Below are 25,806 nucleotides of genomic sequence, written 5' to 3' on the forward strand. Positions count from 1 at the left end.
CCAGATTCAAACCTTTACCCAGATTGAAACCTTTACCAGATTCAAACCTTTACCAGATTCAAACCTTTACCCGATTCAAACTTTTATCAGATTCAAACCTTTACCAGATTCAAACCTTTACCAGATTCAAACCTTTACCAGATTCAAACCTTTACCAGATTCAAACCATTACCAGATTCAAACCTTTACCAGATTCAAACCTTTACCAGATTCAAACCTTTACCAGATTCAAACCTTTACCAGATTCAAACCTTTACCAGATTCAAACTTTTATCAGATTCAAACCTTTACCAGATTCAAACCTTTACCAGATTCAAACCATTACCAGATTCAAACCATTACCAGATTCAAACCTTTACCAGATTCAAACCTTTACCAGATTCAAACCTTTACCCGATTCAAACCTTTACCAGATTCAAACCTTTACCAGATTCAAACCTTTACCCGATTCAAACCATTACCAGATTCAAACCTTAACCCGATTCGAACCTTTACCAGATTCGAACCTTTACCAGATTCAAACCTTTACCAGATTCAAACCTTTACCAGATTCAAACCTTTACCAGATTCAAACCTTTACCAGATTCAAACCTTTACCAGATTCAAACCTTTACCAGATTCAAACCTTTACCAGATTCAAACCTTTACCAGATTCAAACCTTTACCCGATTCAAACCTTTACCCGATTCAAACCTTTACCAGATTGAAACCTTTACCAGATTCAAACGTTTACCAGATTCAAACGTTTCCCAGATTCAAACGTTTACCAGATTCAAACCTTTACCAGATTCAACCGTTTCCCAGATTCAAACCTTTACCAGATTCAAACCTTTGCCAGATTCAAACCTTAACCAGATTCAAACCTTTACCAGATTCAAACCTTTGCCAGATTCAAACCTTTACGAGATTCAAACCATTCCCAGATTCAAACCTTTACCAGATTCAAACCTTTACCAGATTCAAACCTTTGCCAGATTCAAACCTTTACGAGATTCAAACCTTTACCAGATTCAAACCTTTACCAGATTCAAACCTTTACCAGATTCAAACCTTTACCAGATTCAAACCTTTACCAGATTCAAACCTTTACCAGATTCAAACCATTACCAGATTCAAACCTTTACCAGATTCAAACCTTTACCAGATTCAAACTTTTATCAGATTCAAACCTTTACCAGATTCAAACCTTTACCAGATTCAAACCATTACCAGATTCAAACCATTACCAGATTCAAACCTTTACCAGATTCAAACCTTTACCAGATTCAAACCTTTACCCGATTCAAACCTTTACCCGATTCAAACCTTTACCAAATTCAAACCATTACCCGATTTAAAACGTTACATGATTGAAACCTTTACCCGATTCAAACCATTAACCGATTCAAACGTTTACCGGATTCGAACCATTAACCGATTCAAACCTTTACCGGATTCGAACCATTACCGGATTCGAACCATTAACCGATTCAAACCTTTACCCGATTCAAACCTTTACCAGATTCAAACCTTTACCAGATTCAAACCTTTACCAGATTCAAACCTTTACCAGATTCAAACCTTTACCAGCTTCAAACCTTTCCCAGATTCGAACCATTAACCGATTCAAACGTTTACCGGATTCGAACCATTAACCAATAAAATATTAACCCACCATGAAAATAAATATTAACCCACCATAACCGAACCATTAACAACAACAACAACAACATGCATTTTAAAGGCCATTTTCCCTGCTAGAGCGGGGGTTAGCCTTGCGGTCCCCATGACAATCTTCTCCATTTTGCCCTATTTTCTGCATCTCTCCTTGTTAACCCCCTTGCCCGCATTTCTTCTTCCACCATCTTTAGCCAAGTCTTTCTTGGTCTTCCCCGTCCTCTACTTCCTTCTACATTCATTTCCATCACTCTTCTCAACCAGTCACTTTCATCCTTCCTCAACACATGACCAAACCATCTCAACCTGTTCCTCTTCACAGCATCAATCACAGGCTCTATTCCCATCATCTTTCGCAATTCATCATTTGTCTTCCTCTCTCTCAAAGATACTCCGCACATCCGTCGAACCATTCGCATTTCCACCCTTTCCAACCTTCGTTGCTGCTCTACGTTCATTACCCATGTCTCGCTCCCATAAATCATAACACTTCTCACACATGCAGCATACACCTTTCCCTTCAGCTTCAGCGACACTCCCCTCATCATCAGCACGCCACTCAGTTCCCGAAACTTCTTCCATGCACATCTCACTCTAGCAACCGTTGCCGAGTCTGATCCACCTTCTCCATTCAGCATGTCTCCGAGGTAGCAAAATGTTTTCACACCTTCCAGCTTCACGCCGTCTCCAAGATCCAACTCAACATTTCCTCCATTTGCAGCTCCCTCTGTGCACACCTTACATTTGAATGTAGCTGCCACACTGGTTAATGACCCTCTCAGACCACTGCATTTTTGATGAACCCACTCAGCGCACATTGTACATTGAATGGAGTTCACTCCGACACCCTTCCTGCACACAGCACAGGGCCACTTCCCAGTTCTTTCCACCTCACCACATGCTTTACCACTTGCCATCACCTTCGTCTTTCCGATATTCACCTTCAGACCTTTTGTCTCCATACATTCCTTCCACTTGTTCATCTTCTCCTTCAGTCCATCCATACTTTCTGCAATCAACACCAGATCATCTGCATACAACAACTCCCACGGTAAACCCTCCTTTACGTTCCGAGCCAGCACCTCCATCACAGCTACAAATAGTAGTGGACTTAGTACCGACCCCTGATGCACACCCGAAGTGATGCAAAAAGAACCATTAACCCACCATGGAAATAAATATTAACCCACCATAACCGAACAATTAACCCACCATGAAAATAACCACGTACATGTTTTTTATGAACAAAATGTATATTACCACAGAGAGAGTGGGAGCGCGGAAACTTGGTAACTGAACACAAAGTCAGGTTCACTTTGAAAACAAATATAATTTCGTTCACAATTTTGGTAGATTAGCAAATAGGCAACTACAGACTTGGCATTTAATATGGAATTTTTTTTTTGTGGGGGTGAACTTACTTTTCAAGATGTCTTAGAACCAAAAGTTCATTGGAATTATGTTGAAATTATTCTAGATGTTGTTAATGTGACCTTTAAAAGAAACAAAAACCACATTTGACATGTAGAAACAAATAAATTGATCCTTGAAAGTGATGTAAACTCATATCGAACTCAATTCATGGACAGTACTGTGTTAAACTTCTGTACGTTTTCCAGAAGTATCTCTTTACTTTGCACATTAGCCAAAAAAAAATTAACAAAAGTTAAATTACGACTGGGATTACGGACAGTAAAATTACAGTTCAGTACTTCGTGTAACCCCCACGAGCATTCAGGAGAGCACGTACACGTTGAGGCATGCTGTTCACGAGATTTGCCAAGGTTTGGACAGGAATCGCTTGCCATGCAGTGACAATAGCCTGCTGTAATTCACGCACAGAGGTCGGCTACTGGTCCAAGTGGTCGATTTGACGCGTTAATTCTGCCCACAAGTTCTCTATCGGATTCATATCCGGGGACATGGCAGGCCACTCCATATGCTCTACACCACGGTCAGCAAGAAAGTGTTGGATCATGCGAGCACGATGAGGCCGTGCATTGTCATTTTGGAAGACAAAGTTTCCTCGAAAGGCTGCACGAGCAAATGGAAGCAATGTTTCTTCCAGAATGGCCCTGTACTTGAACTGGTTCAGGTTTCCATTCAGAACAACCAGGTCAGTTTTACCCCCTGCATGAAAAGCAGCCCAAACGGTCACCCCACCACCTCCAGCTTGGACTCTTGGCACTATACAATCTTTGTTGTAGGCTTCATGCACTTGTCTGCGCACTCGGACGCGGCCATCTTGACGATAGACGAGAAATCTAGACTCGTCGCTGAAGATCACGTGATTCCATTGTCCTGGCTGCCATTGACGGTGCTCTCTGGCCCACTGCAGTCGGCGCTGGCAGTGTTGTCTGGTCAGGCGTGGCTTTCTCAGGGGATGCCTGGCACGATAGCCTGCTTGAACCAGTCATTGGTTGACTAGCCTTCTGGATACAGGCACATTTGTCAGTTGCTGCCTCTCAGCCCTAAGCCGATTAGCTGACTTGGTACGGCCATTGCAGACTAACCGGTGCAGCTGGCGATCATCCCTCATTGTGGTTCTGCCGGGATGTCCTGGCCTCGGTATTGGAGTAGGGACACCCCTCTGAGCATTTCGTTTCAGGATCTTTGACACCTGACCTTGAGTGATGCCATACTGCCGAGCAATAGCACGCTCTTTCATGCCGTAATTTCGTAAAGCCACCACTCCATGACAAACAGCATTGTCGAGTTGGCGGACCATCTCCAGAGGAAGCGGCAATAACCTTTGAAGACGTGCAGCAGTTGTTTTCCACTAATACAGAACGCAACAACCCTTCTATACCCGACTGTGAAGCCAATCGTCAAATGCACCTGTCCGTACATTTTGCCACGCCACCTGTGATATAATCCTGTTGTTGACTTCTTGCTGTGACAGACAATCAGTGACATGGTTCTTTTCACAAATAAATCACCAAAGTGTAAAAGAAACTCACCAGATTGATATACTGAGTTCAGAAAGGAAACCCAAGTCAAGAATAAAAAAATATTCCATATTAAATGCCAAGTCTGTAGTACACCCACTCTGAACAGGAGAGACAGGAAGGGTTATGTTATTATCTTCTCTGGGGTATATAGATCACAGTAGATCTAGGCTCGGCCTCCAAGAACGTCTGAGGTGTTCGTCAGGTTCACTATGTTTTTTCGTTCAAAATTTTGGGAGATTAGCAAACCTGTACATTTTTGGAATATTCAGAGCATGGAGAATCCGAAAATCAATGTTGGCATTTGCACAGACACCTGCATGGCCGCCATTTTGGATTTTCAAAATGGCCGCCATAAAATACATATTTTGTGCTATCTCAGCTTCTAGTCAACCTAGAGACTTAATTAAATATGCTAATCCTATGTTTTGTGGGTCAAGGAATCCAATAAAGGCCTCAAAATAGTGCTCAGAATTATAGAAAAGCAACAAACAAAGGTAATTGAAAACCATTGTCTTTATATTTGTGATATAACTGTATTACATAATACATGATATTGCAAGTCCTTTGAAGTTATAGGTATGGGTTTTTAAAGCAAGAAAGCAGCCTTGTTAGTATCAGATTGAACTATAAGTCCTATACACAGGATCTACTAGGTCTATACCGTTCAGGAATATGCTTTTACAGATCTTCATCACTGTCCTGAGGGTCATTTTCGCAAAGGTGTCTACGCAAATGTAAACATTAATTTTTGGATTCCTCATGCTCTGAATATTCCAAAAATGTATAGTTTTGCTAATCTCCAATAATTTTGAACGAAAAAACATAGTGAACCGGACTAACACCTCAGACGTTCTTGAAGGCCGAGCCTAGATCTGCTGTGATTTATATACCCCAGAGAGGATAATAACATCACCCTTCCTGTCTTTCCTGTTCGGAGTGGGTGTACTAGTTGCCTGAAACCAGACCCAGCTGTCCGTCAGATTCGTAATTGATATTGAACCAAACCGTGAAGACCCTCAGAGATTAATTGCATAATACCTTCAACAGCAAGGATGAGGGAGTTGAGTGGACAGGTGAAAATATATATTTTATGCCACATGATGTGACCACAGTGTGGTCATTATTGTTTAACATAGTCAGCATAGGAGGTATTGTCAGTGAAGAGGTGGTAACCACACCAAGAAGCCCACGGCTGCACTCTCGTTCCACCAGGTGCTTCTCAGTACTCGGTCCACTGCGTTCCACAGGCACTTGGCATGGTTCACCTTGAACTCTTCACTCGATCGACCAACCAATTGACTTTGAACCAATTTTGGATGGAGAACTGAACTCAACGTGTCTGAACTGCGAGCTGTTGTTTCGATTCTGAATTCTTCTTCCCTCAGATAACTTCTTTCTGAACTCTGGAACTCTACTCCCTTGGAGAACTTTGGAAATGACACTCTCTCGGAGACTGCGAACTTCTCCTTTTCCAGGCATTATATCAACCTCGCTCTTGTGGTCTCTCACGTCCACCTTCCGTGATGCATACACAATGATTGGCTGGTGCGCTGTGATCCAGAGCTGTTGTGATTGGCTGCAGGAATGCGGGGGCTGGCCTCTGATGTCTCAGAGGCGGTGGAAAGGACAGGGCAAGTGGAAAGGCCCCCGACGTTCGCGCGAGTGCTGAGCCGTGCCTGCATTTGGCTGCGATAAAGAGAGAGTCGTGTTCAAGTGAAGCGCTGCTGAAAGGATTTATCTTGTTTGTGGTGTGGATTACGAAGTGAAGGTTATAAGGGGTTTGAGTCAGTAAAGTATTTGAGAATGTTGTCTGAGAATGCAGTCTGAGAATGAGGGAAAGGATGGAGTTTGAGAATGAGGGAAAGAACAATGGGGTATCTCCAACTACACTCCCAACACATCTTTCCCTTCTCCTGATACACAGGGGAGGGGGAATTTAGCTAAACAAAATTATTACAGATATAACTACACTCGGGATCCCTTATGTGTTGGATGTGTCTCCCTGGGATCTCCGACAACGGTAACAATACCTTGAGTATCACTTGCCATTAGCTACAGCATCTGTGTTCGATTTAGTAAATGGTTTTGAGATGGAAATTTCTACAAAATACCTGCTCAAAAGTAGACTCTCATTTGATAAAGACGACAAGTGTTGAACTTCCATATAAAGCAATTGCAGAAGAAACATCTGCCTTGGTTTCATCTTTAAAGAGCCTTTCGTCCTGCAATGTGTCCTATTCGTGCATCATCAAATTGACAGTTAATACTTGGATAGATTCTGAGCTGGGATTGAAACCAAGGTGAAGACAGCTCAATGGCAAATCAAATCCAGATGCGACAGTTCAAAGGTAAGTGTACTACCTCTGCACCACCCTGTTGGACAACAACCTATGAAAGAAGTAAGAGAAAATGTTTTACCAGTATCACATCTTGCTTTGCAAAGTAATCTGCACAATTGAACTTGTGGGTGAAAAGAACCATATTTGTGGGTATTCCTTATCTCAGCAAACCAGTAGAGAGAATGTACATGAAGAAAGCAACCATGACTCACTCCAAATGTCAAACCAGATCATCAAAGTCAAATCCATTAACACAGTGACACATTCGAGATAGATAGCCTCATAAAACTACTCTGTGCACCACTGTCTGCAATAACCTGATCAAGGGAGACAGCGCATAACCTCTCACACCTGCCTTTGTGGAATCAGTCATGGAGATAGCAATCATCAATCGACTTGAAGAGGATAAATAAAGGAAACCGCAGGACTCGTGCCCTCCTCAAGGTCACGATACAATGTCGGTAAAACTTTCATTTGGAATCATCAATCAGGCGTCGTGTAAAGATCTGGTCGATACGTGGATGACTTGGTGGGAAACCTTTCGCTCTTTGACAACAGTTTAATTATCAAAGCGGAGCTGATTAAACATATTGTTCGCTGAAAACGTCACAGCACACAGACATGCTCAATGTTGAAATTCTGAACAACACATTTTGCTTTTTTTAAAATGGCGATTTCCGTAAATAGAATAACCACTGCGGTCGAGCTTTCAGAGATTAGAAGAAAGGGCCACAAGTAGGGTCCCAAAAAGCCTTTTTCCTCACTTTGTTCTCGTTTCAAGGATAATACGTTGGATATATATCTCTCTATCCATTATAGATCCAAATGAGACAGCCCATTCGTCAGTCGTGTGAACGTCAAGGTCAAAAAAGAAAACACGAACTCTCCAAAGTAATCTTTTAACTTTACCAAGTATTGAACAACACCTGCTGCAACCCCCCTCTCGCATCCCTCACCGTTTCTGCAGGAATAGACATCCCTGGAGGGTCAAGGATGAAATGGCGGGTTCATCCTACGGATCTTCCACCAGGATCCATCATTTCCTGGCTTTGTGCAGAGTCGGAGCCGACTTTAACCAGACTCGCTGGCGAAATGGTTAGACTCCCAGATTGTCTGCTCTGAATGTAGGAGGTCTGAGGTTTGAACCCCGGCCGAGTCATGTAAACGACTAAGAAATGGTACTTGCTACCTTCTTCCTTGACACTCAACATTTAAAAGGTTAGAGCATGGACAAACAACCATAAGTTGGCAATACGAGCACAGGGGCCAAATGTCTCTCTCCTGTGTTAAAGTCCCTTATAAGGATTATTCAACAAATTATAAAATTATTATTACTTGCAAAATCGAAGATTTTTCAAGTATAATATGTTTGGTCGACTTGGTTATTCTGTCTGTTTGTCTATCTGTTTGTTTGTTAGTCAATCGCCTACAGGCCACAATTCCAAACCGATTGTCATGAAACTTTACCAAGTTGTAGAGGTCTTCACAACTGAGAAGCCTGTTGATTTTAAGGTCAAAGGTCATGATGAGGTCAAATTTCTAAAATCTTCATTTTTCATCTGATTGGTTTGAAAGTTGAACAGCATTTGCAAATTGGGTCACCGAATTGGAAAACCAACGACTTTTTGAGGTCAAAAGGTCAAAGGTCAACTCAAGGTCAAACTCCTAAAATCATCGATTTTCATCTAAAAAATTGTCAATTTTCATCGATTGACGCCCCGATTGGAGTGTTGAGGGCCATATAGGGTGTCAAGGGGTTTAAAAGATGTAAATGTTTAAAGGGATCAGAAGGGTCTTCAAAGGTCTAAGGAGTGTCAGCAGTCTAAAGTTTTAAAAGATATGTTCCAAGCTTTTAATCAAGATCAAGTTAATTTTAATCTTAATGAAATGGACAATTTGATGTATCCATGGCAACTTTTTTTGGGCGGTGCAGGGGAGTGGGTGGATTTCGCAAGTTTCGCACGACTTTCTTATTATTCTTGTTATTATTATTATTATTATTATTATAATTACGAGCAGAGTACCCAACCTTTGGGTGGGTAGACTTTGTGCATCACTTGCTGAAAAGCATATAGTCTGTGTTTTTGCGAGAAGACTGTAGATGTTTGTGTGGTGTGCATCTAAAAGGTTCTAGATTGTCTAAATGGTCCAAAGGGTACATTCCATAGTAGTTAGGGTCTAAGTGGTTGAAAGGGTCTAATCTGGAAAGGATGTAAATGTCTAAGGGGTGTAAAGGCATCTAAAGCGTCTAAAAAGGTGTAAAGCGCTAAATGATCAAATGTCCAAGCAGTCTAAAGGGGTCTACATGTCTAACATGTCTAAAGGATCTGAGGGGTGTAAGCTGTCTAAAGTGTTACGAATTCCGGGTTTATGGGGGTTACAATTCAGGTCATTTCTTATTAATGTATATTCTATTAAAGGTTGTTGTGATTAAAGGGTCAGGAGCCCTTCTGGGAAAAACGAGACCGGAAACGGGATCGTGAAGAAGAGGAGGAGGAGAAGGAAGGGCGGCCATCTTAAGCTTCAACAGCTCCGACGCGAGCGGAGGCGATCGTTACCTACTTTGGAACGGAGTTGGAAAAGCCCGTCTGGCGAGAGGAGTTACCTGCGCGGGGTGATTGATTGCCGGTTACGTGTCAAGGTGTCGTGTGGTCCTGGAAGGAACCAAGCGCCCGGCGCTGTTCGCCTCGATGCCTACGAGGGCGTGTACGGGTCGCACCTTGGGCCTGGCGCGCGAAAGAGATTGGAAGGAGACGGTTGAGAGTTGAGACTGCAGCTCGAGACCGAGCCGCCGAACGTGAAGGACAAGGGAACCGTGCCTCTGTGAACCGAAGTCCGCGCGTCAGGAGAGCGCCGGATTACTGTGGAACCTGCGAAGTCAGGTATCCTCACTGAGGTTGTCGAGTACCCTCACTCCCAGCCCCGGATTGGAATCAGACCTAGATTCCCCGATCGCTGGATCGACTCGACGTCACCTGGGAGGCGTGCAGGAATCGAACATTGCTTCCCCGATCGCTGGATCGACTCGACATCACCTGGGAGGCGTGCAGAGACATTGGGGGCAAGGGCCGTGAGTGTTGCCAACACTGTTGTGGGTTAAGGTGGCGCCACCTATACTATAGATAAGGATTGTATGGAAGTGCTGTAAACGCATTGTGATTCCTGTGCGGGATTTGGGAATATATTGGGGTTTGTTCGTAACCCTTGGTGTGGACTCGTTATTGATTGACTTATTTTCACCCAAGGACCATACATCTTTCTGCCGGGGCTCCCCTCGAGGTTGACCCCGTAACAAAAGGGTGTCAATGTCTAAAGATTCTAAAGGGAGTCAATGAACTTAAGGGGTGTAAAGATATAAACGGTCCGTGAGGTGTAAAGGATCTAGGGGTATAAAAAGGAGTTGAGGGGTTCTAAAGGGTTTAAAAGGTCGAAAGGGTGAAGGGGTCTAAGTGTGTCTACAGATTTTAAGAGTCTTAGTGCGGGAGGGGGGGGAGGGCAAGTCTTATGGATCTAAAGGGTCCAACGGAATATATAGATGGGGCCTTAGGGTTCTAAAGAGTCTTAGGGATCTTAAATGGTCTTAAGGGTTCTAAAAAGTCTTAATTAAGGAACTTAGGAGTGTTAAGAGATATATAGGGTGTCAAAGGGTAGAAAGGTACATAGGGTGGAAGGGGTCTAAATTATGGAAATATTTAAAGGCATCTAAATGGTCAGGAGAGGTCGAAGGAGTGTCAGCAATCTAAAGATTTAAAAGATATGTTCCAATAGTATGTAATTAATAGACATAGTCACGGTGGAACTGAAGTTCAAAGAGTATGTAATTCATGTAGTCACGTGGGTTAGTGGCTGGATATACAGTACCTTCAGAAAGTATTCACACCCCTTGACTTTTTTCACATTTTGTTGTGTTGCAGCCTGAATTTAAAATTGATTGAATTGAGATTTTTTTTTTTTGTCATTGATCTACACATACTACTACTCCATAATGTCAAAGTGGAATGTTTTATTAGAATTTTTAACAAAAAAATTCAAAATGAAAAGCCGAAATGAGTCAATAAGTATTCATAACATATGGGAGGCCATTGAGCCAACAATGCCTGTGCTCTATAATTATTATGATACCTGAAGTCTATTATTATTCGAAGATACATCCGAAGTCTCAACTGCATAAATTATATACGATCCATCAGCAGACATGAGATCCTTCTTCATTTTTTCCTCCGACACTGAAGGTGGACGGAGTGTATGTTTTCAACTTGGCTGTTTGTTACTTGCCAAATCGAAGATTTGCAAGTATTGTAAGATAAACCGCTTTATTGTCAGGCCATGACTGTGTTGTACTCTCGCGAGATCTCACACGACATCCCACACGATCCCATTCCAGTCGCAAGGGCCTATGGTATTTTACAAAACACGGAACTAAACACACGTGGAGCTGGAACAGCATTACATTACATCTCCTCTCGTTCATAATGAAAATCAATTCAAAGATTAAGTTTCAGAATAATAATCAACAGAATGAAAATCAACTTAAAGATACAAACATGAAGCAGGAACATGGTATCAAATTACATCTCCCAGTAGGGGAAAATTCCCAGGATCCACGGCAGGATTTCTAGGGAGCTTGGGTTGACACTTGTTTTGATATTCACGCCATTTAGTAAAACAAAGTGGGCCACGGGGATTCTCGTGAAACTGGATGCAACACCTCCTCAGTGGCTCAAATCCAAAATGGCGGATTTGGGTCCCAGGTCAAATTTCCCTTTAATATTTGATTTTTCAATTATGTTCATGTTATACCTTTTTGGAAAGGAAATGATTTAGTGCTGCTTCACATTTTAATAGAAAACCTGGTTTACCTCATTTCAGGTCAAAGAATTCTTCTGGGTTTGATGTGAATGATTTATTGATGATGTCTTCTCCTGCCATTGCACCTTCACCTGCGAAATGGAGGAAGGAGAATGATTGCTGCACCTGCACTGCACTACGCATCCTGTGCCACAAAACATGTGACGAAGATAAGAGCAATTTTAACCCTGATGTTTGGGGAAATCTGAAGCAAAAGGCTTCTGCATGGAAATGGAAAGGTATGCGCATGTTTTACAATATTGTACACCGCACCTTTCCTATGCCATCTCCGGGCATTGCAAATCGTCATTGCCAGGCACCAAAGGGGGCTCGGCAGTGACGCACGCTGAAAGGGAGTACTCAGTTTTCACTCTGGTTGTTGTACACCGCTCCTTTCCTATGCCATCTCCGGGCATTGCAAATCGTCATTGCCGGGCACCGAAGGGGGCTCGGCAGTGACGCACGCTGAAAGGGAGTACTCAGTTTTCACTCTGGTTGTTGTACACCGCTCCTTTCCTATGCCATCTCCAGGCATTGCAAATCGTCATTGCCGGGCACCAAAGGGGGCTCGGCAGTGACGCACGCTGAAAGAGAGTACTCAGTTTTCACTCTGGTTTCTTTCTTTCTTGTTGTACACCGCTCCTTTCCTATGCCATCTCCAGGCATTGCAAATCGTCATTGCCGGGCACCAAAGGGGGCTCGGCAGTGACGCACGCTGAAAGAGAGTACTCAGTTTTCACTCTGGTTTCTTGTTTGTTTGTTGTACACCGCACCTTTCCTATGCCATCTCCAGGCATTGCAAATCGTCATTGCTGGGCACCGAAGGGGGCTCGGCAGTGACGCATGCTGAAAGGGAGTACTCAGTTTTCACTCTGTTTGTTTGTTGTACACCGCTCCTTTCCTATGCCACCTCCAGGCATTGCAAATCGTCATTGCCGGGCACCGAAGGGGGCTCGGCAGTGACGCACGCTGAAAGAGAGTACTCAGTTTTCACTCTGGTTTCTTGTTTGTTTTCTTGTTTTCTTGGTTGTCCGGACGATATCTCAGCCATCCTTTGAGCTAGGAAGCTGAAATTTCGGCACAGTAGTGAGCAAGTCCTTTGTCAAATACGGTATTTTTTGTTTTTTGAATAATCAATTAATTGAGGAGTTATTTAATTATTAGCGTTTAATTAAGTACTTATTTAATTAATTAAATTTCATTTATCTTCTGACCATTATTAACTCAGGCACCTTTTGAGTTAGGAAGCTGATATTTGGACATGCCAATGACCAGGTGATTTGGCTGCAAAGGATATTTTTGATTTATTAATTAATCAATTAATCGATTAATTATTTAATTATTCGATTAATGACAAAAAATTTTTTTTTTTTTAAGTTACAGATTCTGATGAAATAGTGGTAGTTTATGTGTTCTCTGACCAAATTGATTAATAATTTAATTTTTTTATGATTATTATTTATTTATTTTCATTATTAATCATTTATTTATTTTCTTTCTCATTTGGCCAATATCTCAGGCACCTTTTGAGCTGGGAAGCTAATATTTGGACATGAGTGACCAAGTGATGTGGCTATCAAGGATATTTTTGATTTATTGATTAATCATTTCATCTATTAAGTATTTATTGATTAATCGATTAATTATTTATTGAGTAATCAATTAATTATTTAATTTTTTATAAATGACTTATTTAATTAAATTTCTAAAAGATACATCTTCGGATGAAGCACTACTGGTTTAGTTATGCGATTAGCCAATTGATTATGAAAATATTTTGTGATAATCTTTTATTGATTTTAATTATACAATTAATCAATCAATTAGTGTACACCTCTCCCTCCCAATGCAGCCTCAATGAGCTGCACTGCGGTATTGCCGGGCGCCGGAGGCGCCCCGGCAATGCCGCGCTGCAGCATATTTAATTATTTGGCATGGGGCGGTGTACTTTGAATGTATGTGTACTTGTTTTCTTGTTGTACACCGCTCCTTTCCTATGCCATCTCCAGGCATTGCAAATCGTCATTGCCGGGCACCAAAGGGGGCTCGGCAGTGACGCACGCTGAAAGAGAGTACTCAGTTTTCACTCTGGTTTCTTGTTTGTTTTCTTGTTTGTTTTCTTGCTTGTTTGTTTGTTTTCTTGGTTGTCCGGACGATATCTCAGCCATCCTTTGAGCTAGGAAGCTGAAATTTCGGCACAGTAGTGAGCAAGTCCTTTGTCAAATACGGTATTTTTTGTTTTTTGAATAATCAATTAATTGAGGAGTTATTTAATTATTAGCGTTTAATTAAGTACTTATTTAATTAATTAAATTTCATTTCTCTTCTGACCATTATTAACTCAGGCACCTTTTGAGTTAGGAAGCTGATATTTGGACATGCCAATGACCAGGTGATTTGGCTGCAAAGGATATTTTTGATTTATTAATTAATCAATTAATCGATTAATTATTTAATTATTCGATTAATGACAAAAAATTTTTTTTTTTTAAAGTTACAGATTCTGATGAAATAGTGGTAGTTTATGTGTTCTCTGACCAAATTGATTAATAATTTAATTTTTTTATGATTATTATTTATTTATTTTCATTATTAATCATTTATTTATTTTCTTTCTCATTTGGCCAATATCTCAGGCACCTTTTGAGCTGGGAAGCTAATATTTGGACATGAGTGACCAAGTGATGTGGCTATCAAGGATATTTTTGATTTATTGATTAATCATTTCATCTATTAATTATTTATTGATTAATCGATTAATTATTTATTGAGTAATCAATTAATTATTTAATTTTTTATAAATGACTTATTTAATTAAATTTCTAAAAGATACATCTTCGGATGAAGCACTAGTGGTTTAGTTATGCGATTAGCCAATTGATTATGAAAATATTTTGTGATAATCTTTTATTGATTTTAATTATACAATTAATCAATCAATTAGTGTACACCCCTCCCTCCCAATGCAGCCTTAATGAGCTGCACTGCGGTATTGCCGGGCGCCAGAGGCGTCCCGGCAATGCCGCGCTGCAGCATATTTAATTATTTGGCATGGGGCGGTGTACTTTGAATGTATTTGTACTTGTTTTCTTGTTTGTTTTCTTGCTTACTTGGTTGTCCGGGCGATATCTCAGCCATCCTTTGAGCTAGGAAGCTGACATTTCGGCACAGTAGTGAGCAAGTCCTTTCTCAAAAACGGTATTTTTTGTTTTTTGATTAATCAATTAATTGAGGAGTTCTTTAATTATTAGCGATTAATTAAGTACTTATTTAATTAATCAAATTTCCTTTCTCTTCTGACCATTAACTCAGGCACCTTTTGAGTTAGGAAGCTGATATTTGGACATGCCAATGACCAGGTGATTTGGCTGCAAAGGCTATTTTTGATTTATTAATTAATCAATCAATTAATTGATTAATTATTTAATTATTCGATTAATGACTACTTTTTTTTTTTTTGTTACAGGTTCTGATGAAATGGTGGTGGTTTATGTGTTCTGTGACCGAATTGATTAATAATTTAATTTTTTAATGATTATTATTTATTTATTTTCATTATTAATCATTTATTTATTTTATTTCTCATTTGGCCAATATCTCAGTCACCTTTTGAGCTCGAAAGCTAATATTTGGACATGAGTGACCAAGTGATGTGGCTATCAAGGATATTTTTGATTTATTGGTTTGTCAATCAATTAATCGATTAATTATTTAATTATTCGATTAATTACTAAAAAAAAAAAAATCTTTCAGTTACAGATTCTGATGAAATTGCGGTGGTTTATGTGTTCTGTGACCGAATTGATTAATAATTTAATTTTTTAATGATTATTACTTATTTATTTTCATTATTAATCATTTATTTATTTTCGTTCTCATTTGGCCAATATCTCAGGCACCTTTTGAGCTCAGAAGCTAATATTTGGACATGAGTGACCAAGTGATGTGGCTATCAAGGATATTTTTGATTTATTGATTAATTATTTAATCGATTAATTATTTATTGATTAATCGATTAATTAATTATTGAGTAATCAAGTAATTATTTCATTTTTTATTAATGACTTATTTAATTACATTTCTAAAAGATACATCTTCGGATGAAGCACGAGTGGTTTAGTTATGGTATTAGCCAATTGATTCAGAAAATATTTTGTGATAATCTTTTATTGATTTTAATTATACAATTAATCAATCAATTAGCGTACACCTCTGCCTCCCAATGCAGCCTCGATGAGCTGCACTGCGGTATTGCCGGGCGCCGGAGGCGCCCCGGCAATGTCGCGATGTAGGATATTTAATTATTTGGCATGGGGGCGGTGTACTTTGAATGTATTGTACACCGCTCCTTTCCTATGCCACCTCCAGGCATTGCAAATCGTCATTGCCGGGCACCGAAGGGGGCTCGGCAGTGACGCACGCTGAAAGAGAGTACTCAGTTTTCACTCTGGTTTCTTGTTGTACACCGCTCCTTTCCTATGCCACCTCCAGGCATTGCAAATCGTCATTGCCGGGCACCGAAGGGGGCTCGGCAGTGACGCACGCTGAAAGAGAGTACTCAGTTTTCACTCTGGTTTCTTGTTTGTTTTCTTGGTTGTCCGGACGATATCTCAGCCATCCTTTGAGCTAGGAAGCTGAAATTTCGGCACAGTAGTGAGCAAGTCCTTTGTCAAATACGGTATTTTTTGTTTTTTGAATAATCAATTAATTGAGGAGTTATTTAATTATTAGCGTTTAATTAAGTACTTATTTAATTAATTAAATTTCATTTCTCTTCTGACCATTATTAACTCAGGCACCTTTTGAGTTAGGAAGCTGATATTTGGACATGCCAATGACCAGGTGATTTGGCTGCAAAGGATATTTTTGATTTATTAATTAATCAATTAATCGATTAATTATTTAATTATTCGATTAATGACAAAAAAATTTTTTTTTTTTAAGTTACAGATTCTGATGAAATAGTGGTAGTTTATGTGTTCTCTGACCAAATTGATTAATAATTTAATTTTTTTATGATTATTATTTATTTATTTTCATTATTAATCATTTATTTATTTTCTTTCTCATTTGGCCAATATCTCAGGCACCTTTTGAGCTGGGAAGCTAATATTTGGACATGAGTGACCAAGTGATGTGGCTATCAAGGATATTTTTGATTTATTGATTAATCATTTCATCTATTAATTATTTATTGATTAATCGATTAATTATTTATTGAGTAATCAATTAATTATTTAATTTTTTATAAATGACTTATTTAATTAAATTTCTAAAAGATACATCTTCGGATGAAGCACTAGTGGTTTAGTTATGCGATTAGCCAATTGATTATGAAAATATTTTGTGATAATCTTTTATTGATTTTAATTATACAATTAATCAATCAATTAGTGTACACCTCTCCCTCCCAATGCAGCCTCAATGAGCTGCACTGCGGTATTGCCGGGCGCCGGAGGCGTCCCGGCAATGCCGCGCTGCAGCATATTTAATTATTTGGCATGGGGCGGTGTACTTTGAATGTATTTGTACTTGTCTGTACTTGTTTTCTTTCTTGGTTGTCCGGACGATATCTCAGCCATCCTTTGAGCTAGGAAGCTGAAATTTCGGCACAGTCGTGAGCAAGTCCTTTGTCAAATACGGTATTTTTTGTTTTTTGAATAATCAATTAATTGAGGAGTTATTTAATTATTAGCGTTTAATTAAGTACTTATTTAATTAATTAAATTTCATTTCTCTTCTGACCATTATTAACTCAGGCACCTTTTGAGTTAGGAAGCTGATATTTGGACATGCCAATGACCAGGTGATTTGGCTGCAAAGGATATTTTTGATTTATTAATTAATCAATTAATCGATTAATTATTTAATTATTCGATTAATGACCCCAAAAAAATTTTTTTTTAAGTTACAGATTCTGATGAAATAGTGGTAGTTTATGTGTTCTCTGACCAAATTGATTACCAATTTAATTTTTTTATGATTATTATTTATTTATTTTCATTATTAATCATTTATTTATTTTCTTTCTCATTTGGCCAATATCTCAGGCACCTTTTGAGCTGGGAAGCTAATATTTGGACATAAGTGACCAAGTGATGTGGCTATCAAGGATATTTTTGATTTATTGATTAATCATTTCATCTATTAATTATTTATTGATTAATCGATTAATTATTTATTGAGTAATCAATTAATTATTTAATTTTTTATAAATGACTTATTTAATTAAATTTCTAAAAGATACATCTTCGGATGAAGCACTAGTGGTTTAGTTATGCGATTAGCCAATTGATTATGAAAATATTTTGTGATAATCTTTTATTGATTTTAATTATACAATTAATCAATCAATTAGTGTACACCTCTCCCTCCCAATGCAGCCTTAATGAGCTGCACTGCGGTATTGCCGGGCGCCGGAGGCGCCCCGGCAATGCCGCGCTGCAGCATATTTAATTATTTGGCATGGGGCGGTGTACTTTGAATGTATGTGTGTCAAGTAGTAGATTTGTTATTGCCTAAAGTTCAGTTATAGACGTTGGGTGCTAATGTGTTATGATTTATATGATGTCTAAAAATGCTATTTCATAAAGTAAATAAAGGGTTTTTGCTTCGTTTTAGTTTTGGATGAGGAAAGGCTTAAAATGAGGTCTTGCTGAACAAATTGTATACGTGTGCTTTTTTCGAGGCTGGTCGTAAAACCACGCCCACATGCGCTTGTTTTAGCGTAATGCTAGTAGAATGACATGATCGTTAACCATATATATTTTGTTTTAATCTCAGCAACGCATGACTCTGTATAAACATGCTTTGGATTACTCATGTACACAAACCCATAAAATATATGGGTTTGTTTGGCTAAGCATACACTCTCCTCATTGTGAGTTACATTTCTGTTTTCTCGGAGCCCAGAGAAACATTTGGTCCAAATGATAAGGACGGGCTGACTCCCCCGAATGATAACGGTGGGAGGAACCTCTCCCAGTGTTGTTTGTTCCCTCGGAGATTTCCTGATAAAACGTGTCCCTATATAAATGGACTGGGAATCAATGTGTTTTCAGGAAGGCTTGACGTGGCATGAGACTGGCTCTTGCTATAGATGTCTTGGCCTCCTCCGGATCTGTATAAGTTGGTTATTAATAAAGCTGCGCCATTTTTCAGGCTATTTGTGGACTTCTTTTGCAAACGAAGAGCTGATTCTTCACAGATGGTACCAGGAGTGGGGTGTCAACAGACGCGGAGGACGGGAAACGGAGCCCGAGGGACAGGAGGAAGGCTGACCTGAGGCCGGCGCCGGCACGCTGATTTGATTAAAGGTGGGAGTTGTTTTATATCAGAGGGCTATTATTCCAAATTCGTACCTTCCTCCTTCGAGCGGGTTCAGTCTCCTTGTCTTCCCCGCTGTCTGCACTCGAACAGAAATTGTAAGTAGAGGCTCATATAGGCCTCAGAATGGCGTAGCTTTGTTAAAGCCAGGATAAACAAGTAAGGATAAACCAGTAAGGACTTAACAGTAAGCTTAAAGTTAAAGTTAGCACCAGGAGGGGAAAATGAGGTCGGACAGCCATATAGGTTGAAACCAGGTGGCCAAGATTTTTCCAGGAAGGAACAGCCCAGAGACAAGATGGGGTATGCCATTGCATGCCAGGGAACGAAGGGCTGTGGCTAAACTTAGATAGAAAGCCATAGGAACATAGAAGGCCATAGGAACATGGCCAGTAAAAGGATTTGCGCAGGATATCGGTGAAGATAACGTTCGGTAAAAGGGAAGGGGGGAAAGTGAGGTCGAGCCAGGCCGAGAACTTTCCAGGAAGGAACAGCCCAGAGACAAGATGGGGTATGCCATTGCATGCCAGGGAAAGATGGGCTGTGGTGAACTTAGAAGGTCCAGATAGAAGCAGGCCAGGACCTGGTGGACAAGAGAAAATAAATAAGCTCACAGGAAATGGGCCAGGTGAAACAATTAAGGAGGTAGTTAAGCAAGCAAATCAGCGGCTAATGCCGCTCGTCCATAATCCGGACCAAGACCCCGCGAAAGGGGAGGTAGCCACCATGCCCCCAACCCCCCCCCAAGACCTGAGCTCAGTCCCGGGGCTCTAGGCAACACCCCCCCACCCCCCCAAGACCTGAGCTCAGTCCCAGGGCTCTAGGCAACACCCCAACACCCCGCCCTGCCTTCCCTTTTTTTCACCTCAACCAACCCCCGTCCAACCAGTCCCAAAAATCCTTTTCCTTGAATGAGAGACGTAACATGAATGAGCAAAGATTGTTTGGGAGTGGCTGGATAAAGGCATGATTTGAGTCGATCTGAGTTTCGCGCGAAGAATGGGAGACTCACTCGTAACATGAATGAGGAATGAATGTATATTGGGATGTTAATTGACGTGTGTGTCTGGCCAATGTGTTTGTCTGTGTGTCATGTGCAAAGCAGAGGGTTTCGGTGTGAAACTTTGTAAGTGATCTGCTCGACTTGGGGGAAATTCAGGCCGGGAATGTCCATTTTAACGTCTATCCGAGAGAACAGGCGAGGTCCTGAACTGAGTCCGGATTTTCATCTGTTTGGGAGTTGTTTGGGAAGCGAATTGATATAAATCGGGTCAGGAAAGCACCCGGAGTGCCCTTGTCGATCTACTGTTGATATGAAGCGGTTTCTTGGAGATGGTTGCAGAATTCGAATCAATATGTGTGTTTTACTTGAATTGAAGAGTTCATTCAATGGCAGATATTGTGTATTGTATGTGTGGGATGTATCGCTGAGGCAGCTCACCTTTGAAATTGGTGTCATATAGTGCATTTTGGGGTCGGGTGCGATGAGGTTGCTCAGAGTGCCGGCGATAACTCGCCCACTCTCAGAGGAAGTGTGTGCCCAAATGCATTGTGGGTCATTTCGACTTTGCTGGATGTCGGACGTTCACATGTCAGTATCTTGTCAGAATCTTCTTCTTCATGTCATGTCCTTCATCCTTCATCTTCTTGTCAGAATTAGACATGAGTCATGAGCCATGTCGGAATAGTGGCCGGCTGCGACATATATGCCAGGCAATGTCACAGGACGAATACGTTATTTAAGATGGATTTATAAGATGGATAGATGGATGGATTTATTTAAGATGGCTAAAATAAACGATTTCAAGACAGAGTAATTAATTTCCGGAGTCAAGTTCCAACAGGAAGTCTTGTTCATACAGTAAGGTACAGTGCGGAGTGGCGGCTGGAAGATGCATCGAAGCATTTGGGATGATCGATGCGCCGGACAAAGGGTATGCTGGCGAACGATGCTGATAAGGTTAAGTTATTAAAACGCATATGGGTCTGGAGGCAGATAATGTGGGACAAGCTGCCTCACGGGCGCTGCAGGGAGAGTATTTGGAAATTCAATAATTTGAACAGAAATGTCACGTTTTCAACAGAACGCTGATCCGAGGAAGGAGGACGGTTGAGGTTTCAACTGTCGGTATGTGGTGTGGCTTGTGCCAAGGTGTGGGCGCGAGGAGGTGCGTTGATGAAGCGTTGTGCGAACGAGGAAGGATGTGCGATGGGCATTGTGAAGCACGCCTCGTACGGAAGGTCCTTGGACGAAGTGTGACGGTTGTTGGATTCGTAGAAGTTAGCATTATGCTATGTAGAGCCACATTAATGGTCATTTGTCCATTGTCGCCGGACTTGCATTACTTGTGGGATAATAAAGCGCTGGTTACCCCAATTCGAAGTTTGACCTTTTAAAGTTTAGTTGACCTTTGTTCGAGATATGCAAGGGAAAGGTCAGAGGTAATTCACTAACCTTGGAAGAACGACAGGCGGAGTCAGTCTACAGGGTGTTGCTTTAACGACAGGATATATAGGACTTAAATCTGGAGAATATCGGGACATTATATTGTGGGTAAAACCAAAATCATGTACATAATTAGTGGACAGAGAATATCGAGTTTTTTGTTGTTGTGGAAGCGTCAGTCAGGTACAGTACGTTTGGAATTTAATTTAACCGGGTCGAGTACAGTGACGTGTTCGATCGAGCTGTGGGGATTTGAGATGGATTTGAGTCACGTTAAACCGGGGGTTTTGGTCCAGCCTGCAAGGAGTCCAGGGGCTAGTTTTAGGGCTGGGTCGCCAAAAATGGGATGCTGTGCCCATCTGGATGTAAAATTATCCATCAAGGACGGGGAATAATGTGCAGTGTGATTGGGTAAGAGGTAAAGGCCATAAAACACCAACCCCATGAGGAACGAAATAAATGGAGAGATGTTGGGATCACATGATGGTTGGGATTGAAGAACAACCTACTGGGATTTCAAACCTGTGTTTGGGTCTGGGGCAACTGGGTGATGGGCAATAGTGTATGAGTGAGTAATTATGATCTGTTTAAGTGTAAGAGGCGGTGGAGAAGAAAGGGGTGATGAAAAGTTATTTGTTTTAGTGTGAAGTAGGTTGGTTGCTTATTTGTCACAGTAAGATGAGAGTTGTGTTTTTAAGCTTGGTCTTTGAATGAATTGTTGCTTGGAATGTGTTGATTGGAAAAGTGATTTCTGATCGCTGATCCGATCTGGTTTTGAATTGTTGATTTAATTTTGAATTGATTGGAGGTAATAAGGATTTGTGTTGATTTCCTGATTTGAGTTCATCTGGAAACGAAGACAGATGGGATTAATGTGTATATCAGGAACAATTTGGAAAAGAAATATGGATATATGACATTACTAAAATATAACCAAGCAATTGAGAGTTCTTGGGTTAATGGGATATAAATAAATGCATCTACAAGTTGATGGTTTATAAAAATTTAGTTCTGGATGATACTTAAACGATGAACAATGTTGGCAATATACAAAGAATGTGACTTGTTTCTGGGGGGAAAACATGTGGTTTAAAAATGGTTGGCTAAGTTTTAAAGATGGAGATGTTTCGCAGAACTCTTATGATTATTTATATGAGTGGTGGACTATTCCATGGCGAAGCATTTTTCAGTTTTTATGATTAAGGTTTAAGGTCTTTATGATCTGTTTAGTGTATTTTTCAAAGGAGAGGGTTTTGGTCAATGATGATGCCAAGATTCCGGATGTGGATACTGGGAAACCATCGATGTTGGGGGGAATGAAGATTAATTCAGATTTAGCGTAGTTAAGTTCGAGGAAGCTGATCTGAAGCTAGAATTTTATTTCAGTTAGGCAGTTTGTCAGGATAGAGTGGGTGGTGGTGGAGCACGATTTGGTGGAGATGAAAAAGCTGGATGTCATCGGTGAAGCAGTGGAATTGGAGACCATGGTGCATTGGCTATGGTGCATGACGGATTAAGTGACCAAGGGGGGATAGGTACAGGACGAAGAGGAGGGGGCCAAGAACTGAACCTTGGGGGACACCTTAAGGGGGAGTGAATTGTGGTGATTAAGCTGTTGTAGATGCTGTCAATTTTGCTTTGGATGAATGGTCCAGGAAGGAAGGAGGGTGCAGGTGGCACCAGGTGTGAGTGCACAGGTGTGCACCAACAGGTGTGTGGAGCAAGGTGGTGGTATCCAGGGCGCTGAGGAGTTTTGTTCACGTTGTAAAGTTTGTTTATTTAGTTTGTTTATTGTAGAGAAGAGTGCTTTTGGGATTCCGGAGCCAGAGTGGATAATTTGAGGGTAGTAGGTGGAGTAGGGGACATCTTTGCAGTGCTGTAGGTGGTCCATGTGAAGCTTGGGAGTGAACTGATTTGGGTTTAATAGGCACAAGCTGGTCTAAACAAGGTGAGGAGGATGGTGTGATTGATGATGTCAAAGGAGGCGTTGAGGTGAGGAGGATGAAAATGTTGAGGTTGCCGGCATCAGAGGAGAGAAAAGGTCGCTGGTGATTTTGAGGAGAGCAGTTTCAGTACTGTGGCTGGAGCAGAATCCGGATTGGGACGTTTCATACAGGTTATTGGCAGAGTGGTGATGTTTGAGTTGAGTGGCCACAGCACGTTCCAAAACTTTTGACAGAAAGGGTAGATTGGAGATGGGTCTGAAGTTATTTAGGGTGTCAGGGTTTAGTCCAGGGTTTTTCCAAAATGGGGGTGAAGTTTCACGAGTTTTTGGGGAAATCGGTATGTGAAGCTGGATTAAGTTGGAACTGCTTGATGAGCCATGGAGATGGATTGGGTTTTGTTGTTGGTTGTCTGGGAGTTCGGTTGTTGCATTGCCAAAGGTTTCTGTGTGGTGGACACACTCGTTGGCTGTTGTCTTGTGTGACGTGCATGGAGATGTATGTGGCTGTGTGTGGCTGCCTGGAGGGGAAGGCGGCTACAGTGGTTGATATTGGTTGTGGGTTGTCCGGGGTGCTTCGATTTGCATAAAGGGTGAAGATTGGGATATTACATTATTTTAAGTGAGTATTAGTTATGAGTAAGTGAAAATATTTTATTAAACTTACATGTTTCGCTGTGTTGTGGATCTGCGGACAAGCTAGTTTGATGGGTACCCTGGGGTCTTCAGCGTGTCTATGTGTTTGTCTGGCTGTTACACTAGACTCTGGGATGTGTTTTCATGAGACGAATTTCAGAATTGATGACAATTCAGTGAGTATGGTGGACAACGTAAAGTGGCTGGTGTGAAGGAAGGGGTTGGGAAAGATGGACCCCCTTCACGAATACCCAGTAGGGTAGCTTAATTTCAGACATAACAGTGAGAATCTATTGTGAGCGAATCACAGTGGGTGAGGAAAACATTGTGTGTGACCAGACACCAGAACTGACCAGAATTGAAATTGGAAGTAGACCAGGTTATTTCTATTATTTGTTTATTCGTGAAAATAAATAAATAATAGGGGAAGGTTCATGGAGGTTAATGGTGGTTTGTTTGTATTAATCGAGGTTAATGGTGGTTTGTGTTTGTGTTAATGGAGGTTAAAGGTGGTTGGTTTGTGGTAATTCTAGTTGAAACTCTCGCTGAAGTAATTTTCGTTTATTTTCATTTTTTTGATTCGATTTGAGAGTTGAGATGATTGATTTTTTATTAATTTTATAACTTTATTTTTATTGATGTTGGAAACAGGTAATGGGATGCTGAGAGAAGGATTGAATTTAATTTGAATTGGACTGGATTAAATGGGATTGAATTTAAAAATTGAATATTGGATAAAATTGGATCCACTTGGGAAAAAATGGATTAGGAAATTGGAGACCTGTAGACCAGGCGCTCCCAGGAGACTTGTGGACCAGGTGTTCCACCAGAGGAAAAAGACCAGGTGTTCGTGGAGCACTTCACCTGCAAGAACGCCTTGGAACCAAGGTGGAAGGGACCAGTCCAGGTGTTGCTGACTACACCAACGGCAGTCTTTTGCGAGGGCAAGACTTCGTGGATCCACGCCACGCACTGTAAGTTGGCCATACAAGCACCAGACACCACACCCCCAGAACACAGTAAGGATGGGCCTAATCATAGGTACAATACTATTGATAGCGACAGCAGCTAGGGGAAACTCCGATTCCAATAGATGCGAAAACGAAACCCGACACCTCACCGTAACATGGGGACAAAGAGTATCACTACCATGTTTCGAACAGAAAGCCCTGCACACAAATTGGGTGAACATAAATTGGCTAGCACTGTCGGCAGGGCCTGGACGCGTTGGCATGGTACTACAAAAGCAACGAGAGTTCCGGGAAGACGGGCAAGCTAGCATTAAGACCTTGGCCCAACCAGGATACCAATGGGGAACCCCTGATTTTAAGCTACAAACACGCACACGCCTAGGGAAAGACATGACCATGCAGGTCCGGTGCAGCGTCTGGACCCCTGGCGCGGCCGGTGGCGAAAGGAACTACATACCATGCATCGAATACATACTCACACCGCAACCCCAGGATAAGGCCCCAAAGAGGGGGGAAAACACATATTGGAAAGTGGCCAGGGAGGTGGCAACAATTCAAAATAGGACACACCGCTGGTCGTGCATGCGCTTTCCCCAAGCAGGCACCACAGGAATACACATGATAGTGCTACCTCTGTCCCTCAATGACCTCTGCTCACAACCTATCGATCCCCCATGTTTAGTCACCACGC

At 41.2% G+C, this 25,806-nt stretch overlaps 1 long non-coding RNA gene across 1 annotated transcript in view; it reads right to left on the reverse strand.

The window, feature by feature from the left end:
- The window catches only part of LOC144894029 (uncharacterized), a 106,526-nt gene that overhangs the window by 58,943 nt on the left and 21,777 nt on the right, over positions 1–25,806 (reverse strand). Inside the window, exon 2 of the long non-coding RNA XR_013624715.1 lies at positions 11,806–11,886. This is a non-coding gene — a long non-coding RNA (uncharacterized LOC144894029). The remainder of the gene's footprint in view (positions 1–11,805; positions 11,887–25,806) is intronic.

The sequence above is a fragment of the Myxine glutinosa genome, chromosome 10, assembly GCF_964187855.1.
Source record: "Myxine glutinosa chromosome 10, kmMyxGlut1.1, whole genome shotgun sequence".
Taxonomy (NCBI): Eukaryota; Metazoa; Chordata; class Myxini; order Myxiniformes; family Myxinidae; genus Myxine; species Myxine glutinosa.